The following is a 19995-nucleotide window of genomic DNA, read 5'->3' as shown; positions in this document are numbered from 1 at the left end:
CTGCAGTCACTGAGAGTGAGCAACACCTACCAAGGATCTCTCAGCTTCTTAATATCGAATATATCATAAATACTGCTGTCCCGATCCAATATCGGGGGGGTTTTGTTACAATCCCAAGGACGAGATTAAGACGCTAAAACCAGTCAAATATCGTACAACCTTTTAACTTTATTTTCCACGGAGTGGGGAGAAAAGGTGGGGAAAGGCAAAGGGGAGGGGGAGAGAGAGGGGGAGAGAGAGAGAGAGAGAGAGAGAGAGAAAGGAAGGGATATCACCACCCGTGGATCCAGCGGCGTCCTGTTGGTCCTCCTCACCCTGGGTGTAAATTTTAGTGAAGCGCGTGCAGTAACTACAACTCGAGCAGGGTCCGACCCTAGGTTCCCGCTGAAAAGTTCGGAGCCAAATCAAGGCAAATTAAATAAATAAATTGTAATGACACGCGTGCAGTAGTTACAGCTCGAGTTGGGTGCCTCCGAAGAGGGACCCCGAACAAAGAAATCCCTGGGCAATTATACTTTCCAATCTAAGCTCTCCGCCCTTCACGCAGTAGTTTGGACCAATAGTAATATTTAGGTCTGGGGTCTCCTGCTTCTTATTGGGTCCCTAGGTAGGTTGTTTACTGTTGTGGTTTCTGCTGACAGATGCGTTTTCATTCTTCGGGTCTTGCCCTTATCTCTCAAAGCCCTGACAATTTATTACTTCCCCAGCAGTGACGGTAGGTGTTATTTCCAAGGTCCAGACAAAGGGAATATGATCTGGACCCCGAGATAGCCCAGACCCCCCAATCAGCATTGTTTCCGCAGCGAGAGGAGGCCCTGCTCCCCAGGGTCCCGGTGCCCAAGCAGGCCTCACTTCAATGCCTTGACATCCTCCCTCCCGGAGCGTGAAGCATGGGAATGCAAACTGCTGGTAACCCCCTTGTCTTTCCTGCCTGCACCAGCTCTGGGGCCCTTTCTCACTGAACTAGGGAGTGCAGCCTAAGGCTTCAGCAAATTTAGCTACTCATGCTAAGCAAGTTTTATAGAAGTTGTGCTAAGCAGCAGTAATTTACAGTCCAGGTCCCAAAGTCTCTGCCCGATCGTGGTCTGGTTCAGCGCAGGCTTGGTGTGTCCTGAATGGTCGCAGGGAGACCATTTCGGGGGTCGCAGCAGTTCAGTCCTGTTCCCGCCGGGAACAGATGGCTTGTTCGGGGTTATGGTTTGCTTGCACCTTATGTACCAAGAAATGTTTAAGGCAAAAGTTCACTCATCTGTCTGCCACAACTGCTTATACACAATTTCTCTCCCCTCAACATCTTCCTGTTTATCCAAGGAATAAACCTTGCTCTTGTCTCTTTGGTTGGGCAGGGGCCAGCCCAGCAAACACAGCCTCCACAGAGTCCTACTGACAGTCCATCCAAAGGAAGGAAGCAGCTGTATTTGGAGAGACTCTAGCCCAGGTTCTTAGGATAACACTGATTGCAGGATCATTCTGACTGTGCATGAAGGAACTGAGAGGGTTGTCAGCCAGCAGTTGTTTTCAGCCCTTTGGCATCCCCTTCCTAAGGAAGCTAAACACAGGGAGTAGTTTTGGACTGGAAAGCACAGACAACAAGGAGAAGAGAGGCTTGAAGGGGGTTGATAGGACTGGATTTTTTTCTCTGATGCACATGAGACACCTATTTCTGGCTTGGTTTTAGTGTTTTTGCACTCCAGTAGCTTAAATTCTGGGGCTAGTAGAAAGAAAACATCAAAAAACTTTACCCAGTAAAGGAAGCATTGACTCTAGCACAAGGGTTTTATTGCTCTAGAGGGCAGCTCCCCTTGCCAGCCTGGTGTGTTTGACCTTTCTCTACATGGAAGGATCCTTTCCTTAGCCTGGCTCTGCCTGCAAGGGTCTGATCCTTCCCACCATGGCTGCTCCTAGGGATGTCAGGCTGTGCATACTCCACTCTTGGGGACCCCATGCACATCTAGCCATAGGCAGCCAGCAGGGGAAGCAGAGACATCTCCACTCCTCTTCCCCCGCATGCTCTGAGCTGCTGAGCCATGGCAGTCATCATCACCTGGTGCTACCATAGCAACTCCTACTTGTCTGATCGTGAATTGCTCAAAAGAAGAGAGTGATGTTTTGAGACCTGACAGCACTCTAATAATGTTTGGTACTGCTTCTTCAGAGTTCAATGACATTTTGTGGCTCTTCAACCAAACTGTAGACTGTGTGGAGAGCTCCACATATCATAACGTAGGCAGTTTTTCATAGTAACAAAACAAGTTAAGCATCTGTCCCCTTCTTAACCCCAAGCAGCATTTTTTTCCATGTTAAACCTTTTCTTAGCCTTTCCCCTGTGCCCCACTTGCATATCCACAACTGAAGGGAGTCTTCTGGAAATGGGACCTGATGCAACCAGAACTTCCCCCAAAATCCCTAAAATACCAGGAAACAGAGATACACTTTTGGGAATCATTTCTTTCTCACACATAGGGCAAGCTCACTGCCTATTGTTCTTCCCTCCAAAGGGAGGTGTCAGCTTGAAATCTAATAATTGTTAAAATTACTTAAAAAATAAAGCAGATTTTCAAGTTCAACTCACTGTGCAGCAATGAAAGTGATGACACAAAGAAAAGAAAACATGTATTAAGATGAGAGAAAGATCTCATGCCTTCCCCTAGGGATCTTGGATATCAGACCAGAAGGGCTCTGCATCTGACTCAGGTTTCCAGTTCCTATTTTCAGATGTGGCCAGCACCAGAGGCTTGAGAGAGAGGTGTACAACCCCACAATAGGCTGTGGTGGGATTATTTGTGCCTCCTGTGCTCAGGTCCCAAATTAAATCTCACCCTGATCTCAAACAGCTGAAAAGTAGCTTGGACCTTGAAACATGCAGTTTAGTAGTCTTTCCAATGCATGCTATTCATTGCAGTTGTATATATTATTATAGCCATGTATCATCTCTTTCACTTATATAATTTTAAGAATTATATTTGCAAAAATAGTAAATTTAAAATTATATGTTTATATATGTTTATAACAAAGTTAAGAAAGAATCATCTTCTAAATAAGAACCAAGTTACACCAAACAATCTCCACTAATGCCAATCTATCCCCTTATGCCATGAATTCAACCAGAGATTTGGTTTAGTCTCCCAAGTCTGTTTTACTCATGACATTACTAACATGTCTAAGGGTTTGTCTCTGTAGGAATGCTGACCAGAACAGTTACAGTAGAGAATATACTCCATGTTCACTGTAAGAAGACTATACTAAGAAAACTATTTTCCAAGAAAACAATCCCATCTTGGAAGTAGAAAAGTGAGTCAGACTACTACTCTTTTTTTTTTCCTTTTGACAAGAGAGTAAGTTTTCTCCTAGAACAGTGGAGAGCTTATCATTAGTCATCTCTTGGGTGTCACAACAGAAAGCACCTTGGTTAGCATTGATGCAGTATACTCTGTTTTTTGTCTCCAATTCTGCTCTTTGGTCTGTTAATGAAGAATAATGGAGTTTAATGGCAGAATTCAGCACTTCTTTTTTATAGGAAAAAGTCAGAGTGAAACAGACAGAGAGAGACACACAGAGAGACAGAGAAAGAAACAGAGAGAGGGTGAAAGAGAGGGAGACAGAAAGAGAGGCAGAGAGAGAGATAAGGGGGAAAGAGACAGAAAGCGAGGGAGAGAGAGAGAAATGGATAAAGACAGAGAGACAGTAACATAGACAAAGAGAGAGAAAAAGAGTGTGAGAAACAGTAACAGAGAGCAACAGAGAGAGAAATGGGCACAGAGAGACAGAGAAAGTGGGCACAGAGTGGGAGGGCAGGCACAGAGGAGGCACACAGAAAGGGGGGACAAAGAGAGAGAAAAGAGGGGAGAGAGAGAGGAAGACGGAGGGAAAGAGATGGAGACAGGCAGAGAGAGAGAGACAGATGGAGGAGAGAGAACCTGAGACAGGGAAATAGAGAGAGAGGGAAAGACAGGGAGAAACAGAGAGAGACAGAGTGAAAAGAGTGAAAGAAAGACAGAGGGAGACAGATTGAGAGACTGAAAAGTGAGAGAGAAAAAGTGGAGACAGAGAGCAAGAGTGAGAAAGAGTCAGAGAGAGACAGAGAAAGGGAAAAAGAGACTGAAAGAGAGAGAGGAAGAGAGAGAGAGGGAGAGACTGGGAGCTAGAGACAGACAGAGACAGAGTCAAAAAAAACAAGAGAGTGACAAAGAGAGAAAGAGAGAGAGACAGAGGGACAGTGAGACAGAGTGAGAGAGACAGAGCAAGAGAGAGAGAGCTAGAGAGAGACAGGGAGACAGAGGGAGAAAGGGTGATAAAGAGAGAGAGGGAGATAGAGAGGGAGACAGGGAGACACAGAGAGAGGCAGAGAAATACAGAGAGAGAGACAGAGAGATGGACAGACACCGAGAAAGTGTGAAATATGCAGAGACAGAGAGCTACAGAGAAAGAAAGGTCAGAGAGATAGAGAGGTGGAGAAAGAGTTAGAGGGAGACAGAGAGAGAAAGAGAAAGCAATAGCAACAGAGAGATAAAGACAGAGAGAGAACAAGAGAAAGATGGTCAGAGAGAGAGAAAGAGAGAGAGGCAGCGAGACATGAGAGAGGCAGCAAGAGTGAGACAGGGAGCTAGAGAGAGACAGAGAGAGGGAGGCAGGGTGAGAGAGAGACAAATACAGAGAGAGAGATGAAGAGAGACAGATAAAGAGAACAAGAGAGAGACAGAGAGAGAACTACAGAGAAAGATGGTCAGAGAGAGACAAAGAGAGACAGAAAGAGAGACAGAGAAATTGGGAGACAGGGAGGGAGACAGAAATACAGGGAGAGAGCCAGAGAAAGAGAGAGAGAGAATGAGAGTGAGAGTCAGAGAGAGAGAGAGAGAGGGAAATAGGAAGAGACAGAGAGATAACGAGAGAGACAATGAGAGAGAAAGAGAGGGACAATGATAGAGAGAGACAGCAAGAGAGAAACTGAGACAGGGAGAAAGATGGAGAAAGACTGAAAAAAGAGATAGAAAAAGAGTAAAAGAAAGACAGGGAGACAGACATGGAGAGAGACACAAGGGGGAAGAAAGAAAGGAAGAGAGAAAGAGATGGAGATAGGAACAAAGAGAGAGAATAAGAAACAGTGAGGGAGTGAGAGAGGGAGCTAGAGAGAGACAGAGAGGGGGCACAGAGAGAGATGGGGTACAGAGGGAAAAATGGGGGGTACAGAGATGGGGCAAAAGAGAGAGTGAGGGGCACGGAGAGCGAGAGGGTGGGAAAAGAGGGGGGAGAGGGGGGAGAGAGGGGGGAAGAAAGGGGCACAGAGAAAGATGGAGGGCAAAGACAGAAGGGGTACAGAGGGAAAAATGGGGGGTACAGAGATGGGGCAAAAGAGAGAGTGAGGGGCACGGAGAGCGAGAGAGTGGGAAAAGAGGGGGAGAGAGGGGGAAGAAAGGGGCACAGAGAAAGATGGAGGGCAAAGACAGAAGGGGCACAGAGAAAGCATGGGCACAGAGAGGGAGAACAAAGTGACAGAGAGAGGGGGAGCACAGAGAGAGTGGGCACAGAGAGAGGGGGCAAAGAGACAATGAGAGGGTGGGCACAGAGAGAGAGAGCAAAGGGGTACAGAGAAGGGGGGCAAAGAGGGAGAGGAGGCACAGAGAGGCAGGGACAGAGAGAGAGGGGCACACGGGAAGCAATGAGAGAAAGGGTGGGCACAGAGAGAGCAAGAGAGAGAAGGCACAGAGTGAGAGGGTAGACAAAGAGAATGTGAGAGGGAGGGCACGGGGGTCACAGAAAGAAAGGGACACAGAAAGAAAAAGGGGCAAAGAGAGGGGGCAAAGAGAGGGGGCACAGAAAGAGAAAGAAAAGGGATGGAGAGAAAGAGAGGAGGGGGCACAGAGCAACAGAGAGAAGGGGCACAGAAAAAGAGAGGGGGCAGAGAGGGGGGGGCACAAAGAATGAGAGCAAGGGCAGGCACAGAGAAAGACAGAAAGCAGGCACAGAGAGAGCAAGCAAGGGGGACAGAGAGAGAGATGGGACAGAGAGATGAGGGACAGAAACAGAGGCACAGAGAGAGAGTGAGAGGGTGGGCAAAGAGAGGGGGGCACAGAGAGAGAGGGGGCAAACAGGGGAAGCAAAGAGAATGAGAAGACAGGCACAGAGAGGGAGCAAGGGTGGGCACAGAGAGCAAGGGGAACGGCAGGCAGAAAGTGAGAGTGGGCACAGAGTGGGAGAGCAGGCACAGAGGGGGGCACAGAGAGAGGGGGAAGAGAGAGAGAAAGGGGCACAGAAAGAGAGGGCAAAGAGAGAGGGGCACAGAGAGAGGGGCAAAGAGAGAACGAGATGGCAGGCACAGAGAGAGGGAGGGGGCATAGAGAAAGGGGGGGCAAAGGGGGGCACAGAGAGAGAGGGGGTACACGGGAAGCAAAGAGAATGAGAGGGCAGGCACAGAGAGACAGAAGGTGGGCACAGAGAGAGAGAAAGCAAGGGCAGGCATGGAGAGGGGCACAGAGCGGGAGAGAGAAAGGGGCACACAGAAAGGGGGGGCACAGAGAAAGAAAGAGCGAGGGGCAGATGTTACAAGACAACCCTGAGAAGCTCAGAAAGAATGTTTGAAGTAGGTAGATTTGGATAACTTCTATCTTAGGCAGAATTTGCTTAGCATGAGTAGCCGCACACTTGCTTAGCATGAGTAGCTAAATTTGCTGAAGCCTTAGGCCGCGCTCCTAGTTCGTTAAGAAAAGGCCTCAGAGCTGGTGCAGGCTGGAAAGATAAGGGAGTTACAAGCAGTCTGCATTCCTGTGCCCCACTCTCCGAAAGGGAGGATGCCAAGGCTGAGAAGTAAGGCCTGTTTGGGCGCCAGGACCTTGGGAAGCAAAGCTTCCTCTCACTGTTGAAACAGTGCTGATTAAGGGGTCTGGATTATGTCTTCTTCCTCAGGGCCTTGGGAGATAACACCTACTGACCCAGCTGGGGCAGTGTTAATTGACCAGGACCTTGAGAAGCAGGGGTGGGATCCAGGGAATGAAGAAATCACTAACCAATCAGTGTAAAAGGGAAAGTCGTAAATCTGGCAATTTGTGTGTATAAATGCTACTTGGAAAGTTGGGGGGGTGTGCTTGATTTGTGGGAAACCACCGAGCACCCAGGCTTGCGCAACTCTGAAATAAATAAATAAATAAATAAATAAATAAATAAATAAATGTCTCTCCTGAGTGTGTAATTATTGGCTCATTGCACACCGGGCAATGAATCCGCTTTTCGGACAACAGTTTTCTGGCGACCCAGGTGGGACTCTCGCTGTAAAGCCTTGCCCGGATCGTCTTGCCAGTTCCGGCGGGGAGACGCTGCTCATCGGACTCCAGCGCGCACCGACTGTTTTGTTCGGGGACTCCGTGAGCACCCTCCCTGGTCAGAACAGGTAAGCGACTCAAAGGTGCAACGCAGTAATTATTAAGAGACATTGCATAAAGGGTATGATACAAGGGTAATTGGTTGTGGTAACCAAAGGTAAGCTTTGTACACGTTTGGATAGTGACGACTGGAGTGTACGAAAGCGTAATTGGTAAGAACGTTCTTTTAAGGGTAATAATATGGGAACAGGACAATCTGTGGGGGTATCCTCCTGTTCTCCTTTAGGATGCATCCTGAAACATTGGAGTAAGTTTGGTGGGAATCCTTTAACAAGGAGAAAATTAAAGGAATACTGTACTCAGTGGTGGCCAATGTATAAACTGGAGGATGAGGAAAAATGGCCAGAAATGGGAACGCTAAACTATAATACAATCTTGCAACTCATGTTGTTTTGCAGAAGACAGAACAAATGGGATGAGGTCCCATATGTAGATTTGTTCTTCTCTCTGAGAAATGATCATGAAACTAGAAAAAAATGTAAGCTGTTGATCTCTGATTCAAATGTGTTAATGATGATGGGAAACAAAGAGAAAATGTCTCAGTGTTGCTCTGCTTGTAGCATTGGGAAAAGATGTTTAAAAGTGGGTGATGAGGAAGAGGATGTACAATTATTGGTCTCTCCGGAAAGAGATCAAGATAGTGTCGATAGCAGAAAGAAGGGAAGTGAGGCATGTAGCCCGATTGCAGGCAGAACTCGGGCTACTTGGGCTCAACATCCCGCGATTCAGGCCCCGCTGCGTCAAGCAGTCGGACCAGACGGGATGCCTGTGTATGTGAAGGTCCCTTTTTCAACTACAGATTTAATGAATTGGAAGGAGTCTGCCGGGTCGTACCGAGAAAATCCAGAAAAGATGTATCAATCCTTTAAAATGATAATTGAGAATCATAATCCAGATTGGCAGGATTTACAGGTGCTTTTAAATACTTTGCTTTCACCTGAGGAGAAAAGAATGGTATTAGACAAAGCTCAAGAGGAGAATGAAAGACAAAATGCCAGACACGGACCAGACCGTTTTATGCCGGCCCGGGAACCGGGTTGGGATCAAAACACAGGGGCAGGCAGGTTAATGACTAAACAGTACCAACAGTTAATATTATATGGGGTAAAGCATGGAGTGCCTAGGCCCAAAAATATTGCAAAACTATATCAAGTCGCACAGGGTAAGACTGAGGATCCCTCGGCATTTTACGAGCGGTTATGTGAAACTGCCCGAAAATGGACAGACTTGGATCCCGAGGACGAAGCAAATAAAATGACTTTTACTACATTATTTGTAGGACAGTCAGCACCAGATATAAGGAGAAAGCTTCAGAAAGTAGATGGTATGTCGGGGATGTCAATATCGCAATTAATAGAAATTGCATATAAGGTGTACAATAACAGGGAAGAAGTAGAGAGAAAGGAAAAACAAAAGGAGAAACTGAAAGATAAGAGGCAAAATGCTGCAATCTTGGCAGCTGCATTTGCCCAGGCACAAACTCCCTCTCAGGGAAGGGGTTTTCCGAAAGGACAAGGACGTGGAAGAGGGTATAGAGAAAGAGGGAATTTGGGAGATAGAATTCCGCTAAGGAGAGATCAGTGTGCAATTTGCAGGGGGAAGGGGCACTGGAAAAATGAGTGCCCGAAGAGACAATCAGATCATTGGAAACCTCAGTCTGCATCTGTTCCAGAGGCAGATTTGCTCATGATTGGTACAGAGGATTCAGACTGACGGGGACCGGGGGTTGAGGAATTGGATTCCCCAGCCGAACCCCTGGTTTCAGTAAAGCTGGGGAACGAAACAGTTAAATTTTTAGTAGACACTGGAGCAGCATACTCAGTACTAAATAGCTGTAAGGGACCAATGAGTAAATTCTCTATGCCAGTAATTGGGGCCACGGGAAAGCGAGAGGTCAAACCTTTCTGTCAACCAATTAAATGTGAAATAGGAAATAAGGTGTTAACACATGAATTCTTGTACATGCCAGAATGCCCATTACCCCTAATGGGGAGGGATTTACTGAATAAACTGGGGGCACAGATAACCTTTGATCAAAACAAAGTTAAGGTGCACATTCCACAAAGTAACGCCTGGAAGGCACAAGCATATATGTTGCAGAAAGCACTGGATTCCGAACAGGTGGAGGATGGACCAAGCGAAATTCCCTCTGAAGTAATGGACGCAGTAATCCCTTTTGTGTGGGCAACGGAGAAACCTGGAAGAGCCAGATGTGCAGAACCGGTAAAGGTGGAATTAAAACAAGGAGCCAAACCGGTAAGGCGAAAACAGTATCCCATGAAGTTAGAGGCCCGTGTTGGACTGGAGCCTATGATTAATAATTTCTTAAAGTATGGACTGTTGCGAGAATGTCAATCCGAGTACAATACTCCAATCCTGCCTGTAAAAAAAACACATTCACAAGAATATTGTCTAGTACAGGATTTGCGAGCTATTAACCAGATAGTGACTGATGTGCACCCAGTGGTACCCAATCCATACACTTTGTTAACAACGATAAATGATTCCAATGTCTATTTTACAGTATTGGACTTAAAAGATGCTTTCTTCTGTATCCCTTTGGAGGAACAAAGTCAGCAATTATTCGCCTTTGAGTGGGAAAGTCCTACAACGAAACGCAAAATGCAGTTGTGCTGGACAGTACTCCCTCAAGGATTCAAGAACAGCCTTACAATTTTTGGTAATGTACTTGCAAAAGAATTAGAATTATGGCAAGGTAAGAAAGAGACCACTGCCTTATTACAGTATGTGGACGATATCTTACTGGGGGCAGACACTATTGAAGAATGTAGAGAAACAACCATCAGTTTATTAAATTTTTGGGGAACAGCGGGATACAGGGTGTCTCGGAAAAAAGTACAGATCATGAAGGAAAGCGTAATCTATCTAGGATTTGAAATATCCCAGGGGGAAAGAAAATTAGGAATCAAAAGAAAAGAAGCGATTTGTCAGATCGCCCCCCCAAAATCAAAAAGAGAACTCAGGGGATTTTTAGGAATGGCTGGGTGGTGTCGCCTGTGGATACCTAATTTTGGATTAATGGCAAAACCTTTATATGAAGCTGTTAAGGGGCCGGGAGACTTGCTGGAGTGGACTCCAGAATGCCGAAAAGGATTTGATGAAATCAAGATTGCTCTCATGAGTGCCCCTGCATTAGGACTTCCGAACCTAACAGAGCCATTTGAGCTTTATGTACATGAGAGAGGGCACCAGGCTTTGGGAGTGCTTGTACAGACTTTAGGAAATTGGAAAAGACCTGTGGCTTACTTTTCAAGACAGCTGGATAAAGTGAGTGCAGGGTGGCCAGGATGCCTCAGAGCAGTTGCAGCTGCTGTGCTGTTAATACAAGAGGCACGAAAATTGACGTTGGGACAAAAAGTGACTGTTTATGTACCACATGCTGTTGCAGCAGTTTTAGAACAAAAAGGGCATCACTGGTTATCCCCGAGTAGGATGGTGCAGTACCAGGTAGTGATACTTGAGCAAGAAGATGTAACCATGAAGGTGTCTAATACCCTTAATCCGGCATCTCTATTACCACTTCATGAAGAGGGGAGGTTGGCTCATGACTGTCTGCAAACTATTGAGCGAGTATATTCCAGCCGTCCAGATTTGAGAGATATTCCGTTGCAGAACCCAGACTGGGAATTATTTACCGATGGGAGCAGTTTTATAATAAAGGGAGAAAGAAGGGCTGGATACGCTGTTGTCACTTTGGAAGGAGAAATCGAAGCAAGATCACTACCAGCAAATACATCCGCCCAGAAAGCAGAACTGATTGCTTTAACCTGGGCTCTGGAATTATCAGAGGGAAAACGAACTAATGTGTTTACAGATTCAAAATACGCCTTTGGGGTTATACATGCCCATGGCGCAATTTGGAAGGAAAGAGGATTGCTATCTTCTCAAGGGAATCCTATAAAATACAGTAAGGAGATTATGGGACTACTCAAAGCAGTTAATAAACCCAAAGAAATAGCAGTAATGCATTGCAAAGCGCACCAGTCCGGACAGACTGACATAGTTAGAGGGAACAAAAGGGCCGATGAGGCTGCAAAAAGGGCAGCATTATCCGTGTCGGTGGCAGCCTTAGTTCCAGAAAGAATGTTAAAAATGGAAATTCCAGTATACACTGAAAAAGAAAATAAATTAGCAGAAATACTGAAATGCATAAAAACTCCCGAAGGATGGTGGGTGACATCTACTGGACAATGTGTGGTAACTTTGCTGATAATGAAGAAGCTGATGAAGCAAATACATGACAGCACCCACATGGGAGCCGAGTCACTGGTTGAAACAGTTAAAAGATTTGCTGTGGGAGTCAGTATGCTAATAATTGCAAAGGGTATTACACAAAAATGTGAAATCTGTCTTAGAAATAATCCCAAGATTCAGAAGAAGCCCCCTCCAGGGGAAGTAAAAAGGGGCTTCATGCCTGGGGATTACTGGCAAATTGATTTTTCTGAATTACCAAAATGTAATGGATATAAATATTTGTTGGTAATTGTTGACACCTTTTCAGGATGGCCTGAGGCTTTCCCGTGTCGTACCAATAAAGCCAGGGAAGTAGTAAAAATGTTATTAAAAGAAATTATACCAAGATTTGGGGTACCAGAAGGGTTTTCTTCAGATAGAGGACCTCATTTTATAGCAGAAATAGTACAGCAAATCTCAAAAATACTACAAATTAAATGGGACTTACATACCCCCTGGAGGCCACAATCCAGTGGAAAAGTGGAAAGAATGAATCAAACAATTAAGAGACAGGTAGGAAAATTGTGTCAGGAGACTCAGATGAAATGGACTGATGTTTTACCTCTGGCATTATTAAGAATCAGAATAACCCCAAGGGTTAGGGAGAAAGTTAGTCCATTTGAGATTCTGTATGGTAAACCTTACACTGTAAATCTAACTGGAAATGAAATTCAAATGCACGTTAAGGGCAATCAAATTTTAAGTGATTATCTCTTGTCTATGGCAAAGGTTCTTACTTCTCTCCGTAGGTACATCCAGTTAAGATCTCCTGTACTTTTAGATTCACCTGTACATTCATTCCAGCCGGGAGATCAAGTGTATCTTCGGACCTGGAAGGATGAGCCATTGGTAGAAAAATGGAGAGGACCGTATCTTGTACTGCTAACAACAAATACTGCTGTGAAACTGCAGGGAATTGATTCCTGGATCCACTACACCCGAGTGAAAGCAGTACCTCGAGAGACGTGGAAAGCTGAACAAGTTCAACCTTTAAAGTTAAAAATATATAAAGATATATGAGTTGTATTGGAAGCGAATCGGTTTTAAATTTAGATTGTATTCAGGGAAGAATTGCTTTAATCTGTTTGTTAGGAATAGGGTTAATATTGTTGTTACGGTATCTGTGTAAAAATGATGTTCTCCTTAATAACCAGGGGAGAAATGTGGTGGTTAGCTTTTCTAGGTTGCCTGAGCCAAACAATTAAAGGGAATCAGGAAGGATTTTGGAAGTAATTATGGAACAGATCGACCTACTAGGTTTCAGTCATTTGTAAGGTGGCTGTTTCCACAATTGGGAGTGAGTGATAAAACCTCTGATGCCATTGCAGCTTTATGTTATTGGCATCTCAGGGAGGCGTATGTACAGTAATAAATACTAGTTGCTGTGTATATGTGGATCAAAGCGGGAGAATTTCTACCCATCTAAATGAAATCTGGAAGCAGACTGAAATCTTACATGGGGTTCAGAAAGATGATACTTCTTTCGGATTTGAAGAAACATGGAAATGGTTGACTTCCTGGTTCCCTGATGTGAGCTCATGGGTTAAAAAATGTTTAACAATTTTGGGAATGGTGCTAGTAGTTTTTGTATGCGTTTATGTAGTGATTCAATGCATTTCTAAGTGTTATATGAAACTAATATGGGAAAGATTTTAAAAGAGTGAGACTAATATGAAAATGATCATATAAGTCTCAAAGGGGGGAATTGTTACAAGACAACCCTGAGAAGCTCAGAAAGAATGTTTGAAGTAGGTAGATTTGGATAACTTCTATCTTAGGCAGAATTTGCTTAGCATGAGTAGCCGCACACTTGCTTAGCATGAGTAGCTAAATTTGCTGAAGCCTTAGGCCGCGCTCCTAGTTCGGTAAGAAAGGGCCTCAGAGCTGGTGCAGGCTGGAAAGATAAGGGAGTTACAAGCAGTCTGCATTCCTGTGCCCCACTCTCCGAAAGGGAGGATGCCAAGGCTGAGAAATAAGGCCTGTTTGGGCGCCAGGACCTTGGGAAGCGAAGCTTCCTCTCACTGTTGAAACAGTGCTGATTAAGGGGTCTGGATTATGTCTTCTTCCTCAGGGCCTTGGGAGATAACACCTACTGACCCAGCTGGGGCAGTGTTAATTGACCAGGACCTTGAGAAGCAGGGGTGGGATCCAGGGAATGAAGAAATCACTAACCAATCAGTGTAAAAGGGAAAGTCGTAAATCTGGCAATTTGTGTGTATAAATGCTACTTGGAAAGTTGGGGGGGTGTGCTTGATTTGTGGGAAACCACCGAGCACCCAGGCTTGCGCAACTCTGAAATAAATAAATAAATGTCTCTCCTGAGTGTGTAATTATTGGCTCATTGCACACCGGGCAACGAATCCGCTTTTCGGACAACACAGAGAGAGGAGGGAAAAGAAGGGGCAAAGAGAAAGTAAAGGACAAAGAAAGAGAAAGGGGCACAGAGGGGGGAAGAGAGAGGGCAAAGAGAGGGGGCACAGAAAGAGACAGGGCAAAGGGAGAGAGGAGGGCACAGAGATAGTGGGTGGGGCACAGCAAGAGAGAGAAGGGGCACAGAAAAGAGAGAGGAGGCACAAAGGGGGCACAGAGAGAGAGATAAAGGGCAGGAACAGAGACAGAAAACAGGCACAGAGAGAGTGAACAAGGGGGACAGAGAGAGACAGGGACAGACAGAGAGAGGGGACAGAGAGAGTCAGAGGATGAGCAAAGAGAGAGAGAGCAAGGGGGCACAGAGAAAGAGAGAGAAGGGGCACAGGGGACAAAGAAAGCAAGGGCGGACACAGAGACAAAGCGCGCACAGAGAGAGGAGAGGCACAGAGAGGGAGAATGAGAGGGGGGGCATAGAGAAGGCACAGGGGGGCACAGAGAGAGGTTGGGCACAGAGAGAGAGGGATGGCGGGCAGGCACAGACAGGGGGCACAGAGAGAGAGGAGGGCATGGGGGGCATGGAGACAGGGAGTGGGCAGGCACAGAGAGAGAGAGTGAGAGGACACTCAGAGTTAGAGGGGGGTCAGAGACAGAGAGAGCAGGCAGGCACATAGTAGAGAGAGAGGGTGAGCACGGGGGGGGGGCACAGTGAAAGAGCAAAGCCGGGCACAGAGAAAGAGAGAGCAAGGGCAGGCAGAGAGGGGGGAACAGAGATGGGAGGGAACAGAGGGGGGGGCAGAGAGAGAGAGAGAGCATGGGCAGGCCCTGAAAGAGAGAGAGGGGGCACAGAGTGAGAGAGAGCATGCACAGAGATCGAGAGAGAGGGTGGGAACAGAGAGGGAATAAAGGCAGAGAGAGAGAGAGAGGATGCGCACAGGGAGAGAAAGCTTGGGGGCACAGAGAGAGAGAGAGCAAGTGGGCAGAGAGAGAGCAGGCATAGGGTGGGAGTGGGCACAGAGAGAGACAGAGTGGGCAGGCAAAAAGAGAGAGATGGGGCACACAAAGATAGAGGGGGGAATGGAGGAACACGGAGGCATAGAGAGAAAAAGCTGGCACAGACAGCAAGAGGGTGTGCACAGAGAGAGTGAGCAGGTGGGCACAGAGAGAGTGAGAGGGTGGGTAGGAATAGAGAGAGAGCAAGGATGGGCACAGAGAAAGGGGGAGGGCAGACTGAGAGCAGACAAAAAGAGAGAGCGAATGAGCAGAGAGAGAGAGAGAGCAGGCACAGTGAAAGCAGGCAGGCACAGAGAGAGAGAGTGGGTGGGCAAAAAGAGGAGGACGGGGTGGGGGGGCACAGAGGGGGACACACAGACAGACAAAAAGCAGGCACAGAGAGAGTGCGAGGACATGCATAGAGCAAGAGGGTGGGTGTGTGACCGACCAAGAACCCCTACAATGGAAGAAGGCTCAGAGGAGATGGGCAAGGGCGAAGTGCCCATGAAGCTCAGGAATAATGTAGGATGTGACTCATTAACCACAACTGTTGCACAGAGAGCTGACTTTATCTCAACACAAAGGGGACCAGAGGGTGACCTTTGTTTTAGATAAGCAACTGTATCTGTTGAGTGGATCAACTGGTGTAAACATTTCTTCCTGAGTTCATCAAAAGAATGTGAATGTCTCCCTGAGATTAGCCAGACCAGCATGAGGGAAGTGTATAGGTGGCTCAGCCCAACACAGAGTATAAAACCTGAACAACTACCAAAGGATTTTCAAAGAGAGCAATGGGCTTGAGCTGGCTTCAACCCACGTATTCCTTCCTGGCATATGGGGACGCCCAGCGTCGTGACGGTGAGCGTATTATAGAGACCGGTAATGGCAATCACACTGGTATTGTGATTGAACTGTATAAGCGTACACTTGTATTGTGATTTCAGTATATTGCTGTATCACTCTGCTAAATCAAAAATCCTGTGTAACATCAAATATCTTCAAAGTAAACTTTTATATTAAACACTGCATTCTCTGTGTGTGGAATATCTAAAAGAACCTGGTCAGAGAGTACTGGACTCTGACAGGCTTTTCTGCCTCTGACTCATTTTGTTCCAGAAAAACAAGAGTTATTTCCCCCCTTTCCTGATCACTCTGCGTCACATGTGCCAAGTACTTTTGAAGAGTGTTGGTATACACCTTAGCTTTTTTCATATGCTGTCAAGCCTGGTTTCTGGAGAATGTCCCTCATTTCAGCATCCAAAGAGTGAACTGTATCAGACCTAATATCTTCCACGAGTAATGGCAGCACCCTTAGCTGCTCCAGCTGGTTTGCAGGCACAAGATTCATTCTTTTCTGCATATTCCATCACTGCTTTACCAAAAGCCCCGTGATGAGTGGAAGAGCAAAACTTACAACTAATAAACCTGCTGTCTTGCTTCACCAATATCTTCTTTCTTTTGAAGGACATACTTTTACTACTCAGGCTTTTAATGAATTTGTGGCCCTTTTTCAGCACCCATATCTGGTGGGTCATTAATGGAATGTTCTCCTTCAAGGTATTCAGGGCAATTTCAGAAATGGCCTTTATCAGGTCATGAGAAGCAGTGCAGATCATTGCTTTCCTCTGCCAGGGGGAGGATTGGCTCCACAGCTCCAGGAAGGACAGGTTACTCTTCAGGCAGTGGGACATCATGCTCCTGAGTCTGCACCAATAGTAACACAGGGTGCCAGTCTTCTCTCTATTTATTGATGAGCACAGGTCTTTTTTCTTTTTTTTTTTTAATGCAAATGGCCAGCTGGTCTGGCAGGAAAAGACCATTTCTTAGCCTAAAACCTCAGGTGTAGAAGCATTTAAATCAACAACCAGCTACCCATATGGTGCCTTTGTAGAACTTTCAAACACTTCTAAAAAGAACCAGGCCTTGCCAGGATACATTTGCCTGGCTAGGGATGCAACCTGGAGCTTATCTTGAGAGGGGTCTTAAAATAACACCATATATTTTGTGTTGAGAGTGATAGTGTGGCTCTTTTTACCCTGGCAAAAAACATTTTGGACAATGCACAGGTTGCTAAGATTCCTGTGATGCGCATACTTAGTAAAAGCTTTCTGAGGTGTGTCACACTGACAAGAGGAGTTCATCAAATCCTCGATCACAACCATATTTACTTTATTGGGGGAAATAAACAGTTATCACTAAGACTTTCAGGCAAGTCCTCCACAAATTTGACAAAAGGATATTTACAGAGCAATTCCTGATACAACTGTTACCGGCAACTGTAACACCACACAGTATTCTCAGGCATAACAGAAAGCAAGCAGTCAGCATTCTCCAAAATACTTTTTTACAAAATAACTTTTCCCACACTTGCTAGGTCCTGCCAGAATAGCGGAAAAGGGTTTCTTCTAGCATATGCCCATAATAAAAAGCTATAGGGGAGGCTGTTAAAATTTTTAGTCAGTACCTTTTTGTCATAGACCACCTTCTGCATCACAAAGCTCTAGGTGCACGTATGCAGTGGTGAAGCAAGCTATAAAAATGTTAGTGTTGTGTTTCAGGGCCACACATCCTTTGGTGTGCTTTCACAAGACAGAGGCCATATCCTCATCAATAAAATCACAGGAGAACACATCATAAACCAGAGAAAAGAGGAAACCTTATGAGTCATCTGGTTCTCTTACAATGGTGGTGTTGGGAAAATTGGATCTCTGTCCAAATTTTCCCCACAGAGAATTTTAAAATAGTTTTGCAATTTGGCATTTTGCACGTTTTTTTTTCTTAATATGTTCAGGCAGCAAGGCAACGTCTTCTTTCTGCCTGTAATCTTCAACATATTTAACTTTTTTTGTCAGCATCTGTGCACCAGGCTGGGTAGCCTGAAGCTTCCTGCTTCTGGCAAAGGTGTAGTTTTATATAATCTGAGAAAAGTCTGTTACCCCTCTGTTCAAAATGCCAGACCTCATAGATTTCACAGACCCTGTAGCCCTTCTCCAGAGCCTTGTTCAGTTCCTGGGACCACCAGGTGCCCACAAGGACTCTTCCTTCATCCCTGTGGGTGCAGAGGGCCTGGCAGGTTTCAGCACAAGTGCGGCACAAGGGAAACAACAGCTTGCCATTTGCCCTCACGGGAAGCACAGGGAAAGAGAGCCCATGATGTGAGGACACCTACACTTTGATCATCCTGAAGGAGGCTGTCAGGGTGTTGAAATTCTCAAAAATAATTTTGGAATGCCCAAGAGGGTATTCTTTTGTTTTGTGGATGAAGAGGCTAGTAAAATCATAGCAATGTATGTTTTCATCTGGGGCATGTTTTTTAATACAGAGCAATGGCATTTGTCCTGCTGCTGAAAAGCACATCTATGGGGATGAGCAGTGTGGGTAGTTTGGTCCTGGCTAAGAACTCTGCGAGCTCCCCATCTGATTTTGCCATAGCAACCCACTCATGCTCCCATATAGACCTGATGTTAAAGACCACTCTCTTTAGGTGGGCCATCTTTGGTTATGCTGTGTAATACAGATATCCGAAGGTGGCCCCTGCCAGAAAGTTCCGGTCATTTCCATGGTAGCATTTGATACAGCCATGCAAAAAGCACCCATTAAATTCAAAAGCTGTCAGCACTCCATCAATGACTGCAAAGCCATCCAAGAAGTGGGCTCCCACTTGATATTCACACCTTGTAACACATGGCGGATTTGAATATTTTCCTTTTCAGCCACATATATAAGCCATTGAATAGAGGGGGTTGAATATGTCTTTTTCCTCTAATGATAGCCATCTGGAGAGAGGAGTGCTGCCATGTTAGGTTTAAGGAACATAAACCAGTATGTGGACGTGCAAGTAGAGGCCAACATAGTATACTGAAAGGGGTCTATACAGCAATATACCTTCACCTTTTCATCACCCTCCTTCTCATAGAATTTGTGGCAGGTCATTGTGATAATCTCATTTCTGTATGATCCATTTTTTCCTTCAGAAGCTGACTAACAACAAAGTAACCATCATAGCCTTTGCTGTTATGCACTAGAAAAGTTTAGACCCGAAACTTCGTGTTCATAAACAACCAAATAGTCCACGAGACATGTCCCCTTTAACCTCTCACTCTCCTTTAGTTTTCCTTCCCACCCCTTCTTCTTCTTCATCCCAAGGGGCATCCAGAGCTAACTCCATGGCAAAAATGTAGTTTGGGATGTGTCCTGGTTTCTTGCATACATTGCATGTCTCAGAAAATATAGCCCTACCCTGCTTCTGGATTTTTGATCACAGGCATGAAGCACTGGCACTGGTTTATGTTACAGATCTGTCCATAGCACATTCTGCACTGCCAGCCTTTGCATTTGTGATGCTTTTCCACAGAGGCCTTGCACTTCTCACAGAAAATCATAGCCAGACAATCAGTGTGTTTTTAATAGCCAGGGCCTTGAATCTCTGTAACATTCCCCAGGCCTGCACAACAGCCTGCAGCTAGGATACCTTATCCTTGTCCCCAAGTTAACTGCACAGTCTCGAGACAAGAAGAGCCGGCAATAATATTTACAACTGTGGCCATGGTTATACAATGTCTGACAAAGCTCAAAAGTTTCTCTCCCCAAATACCTTCCTGACATCCTTAACACCATACATGTTCTTTGTTGTTAAAATTATCTGTTCTCTTTTGTTCGTTTGCAGGCACCGGTAATGAGCAGCAGGAGTCAGATTTCTAAGTTTTTTAAGTTTTATTCCTAGCAATAAGGTGCCTCTTGGCTGGGAGCACAAGAAGGGACCCCAAGCAGCTTTTTGTTTCAACTTTTAAGCAAAAGTAACTTGTTACATATTCAAAACTTTAGTTTACATAACCAATCAGATCTATCCATGATTCTTAGTTCTACCAATCCCCTTGCCGTGTTACAGTACGAGATAGTTCCACGCCAGCCTTAAACGGTTCATCTTATAATTATTCATTAGCTCATTTTGCACCTCTTCCGATGTTGCCTTTGAACAACTTTTGTACCGCTGGCTGGATTAAACTGT

The sequence above is a fragment of the Dromaius novaehollandiae genome, chromosome W, assembly GCF_036370855.1.
Source record: "Dromaius novaehollandiae isolate bDroNov1 chromosome W, bDroNov1.hap1, whole genome shotgun sequence".
NCBI lineage: Eukaryota > Metazoa > Chordata > Aves > Casuariiformes > Dromaiidae > Dromaius > Dromaius novaehollandiae.
This window is presented reverse-complemented; position numbering follows the sequence as displayed.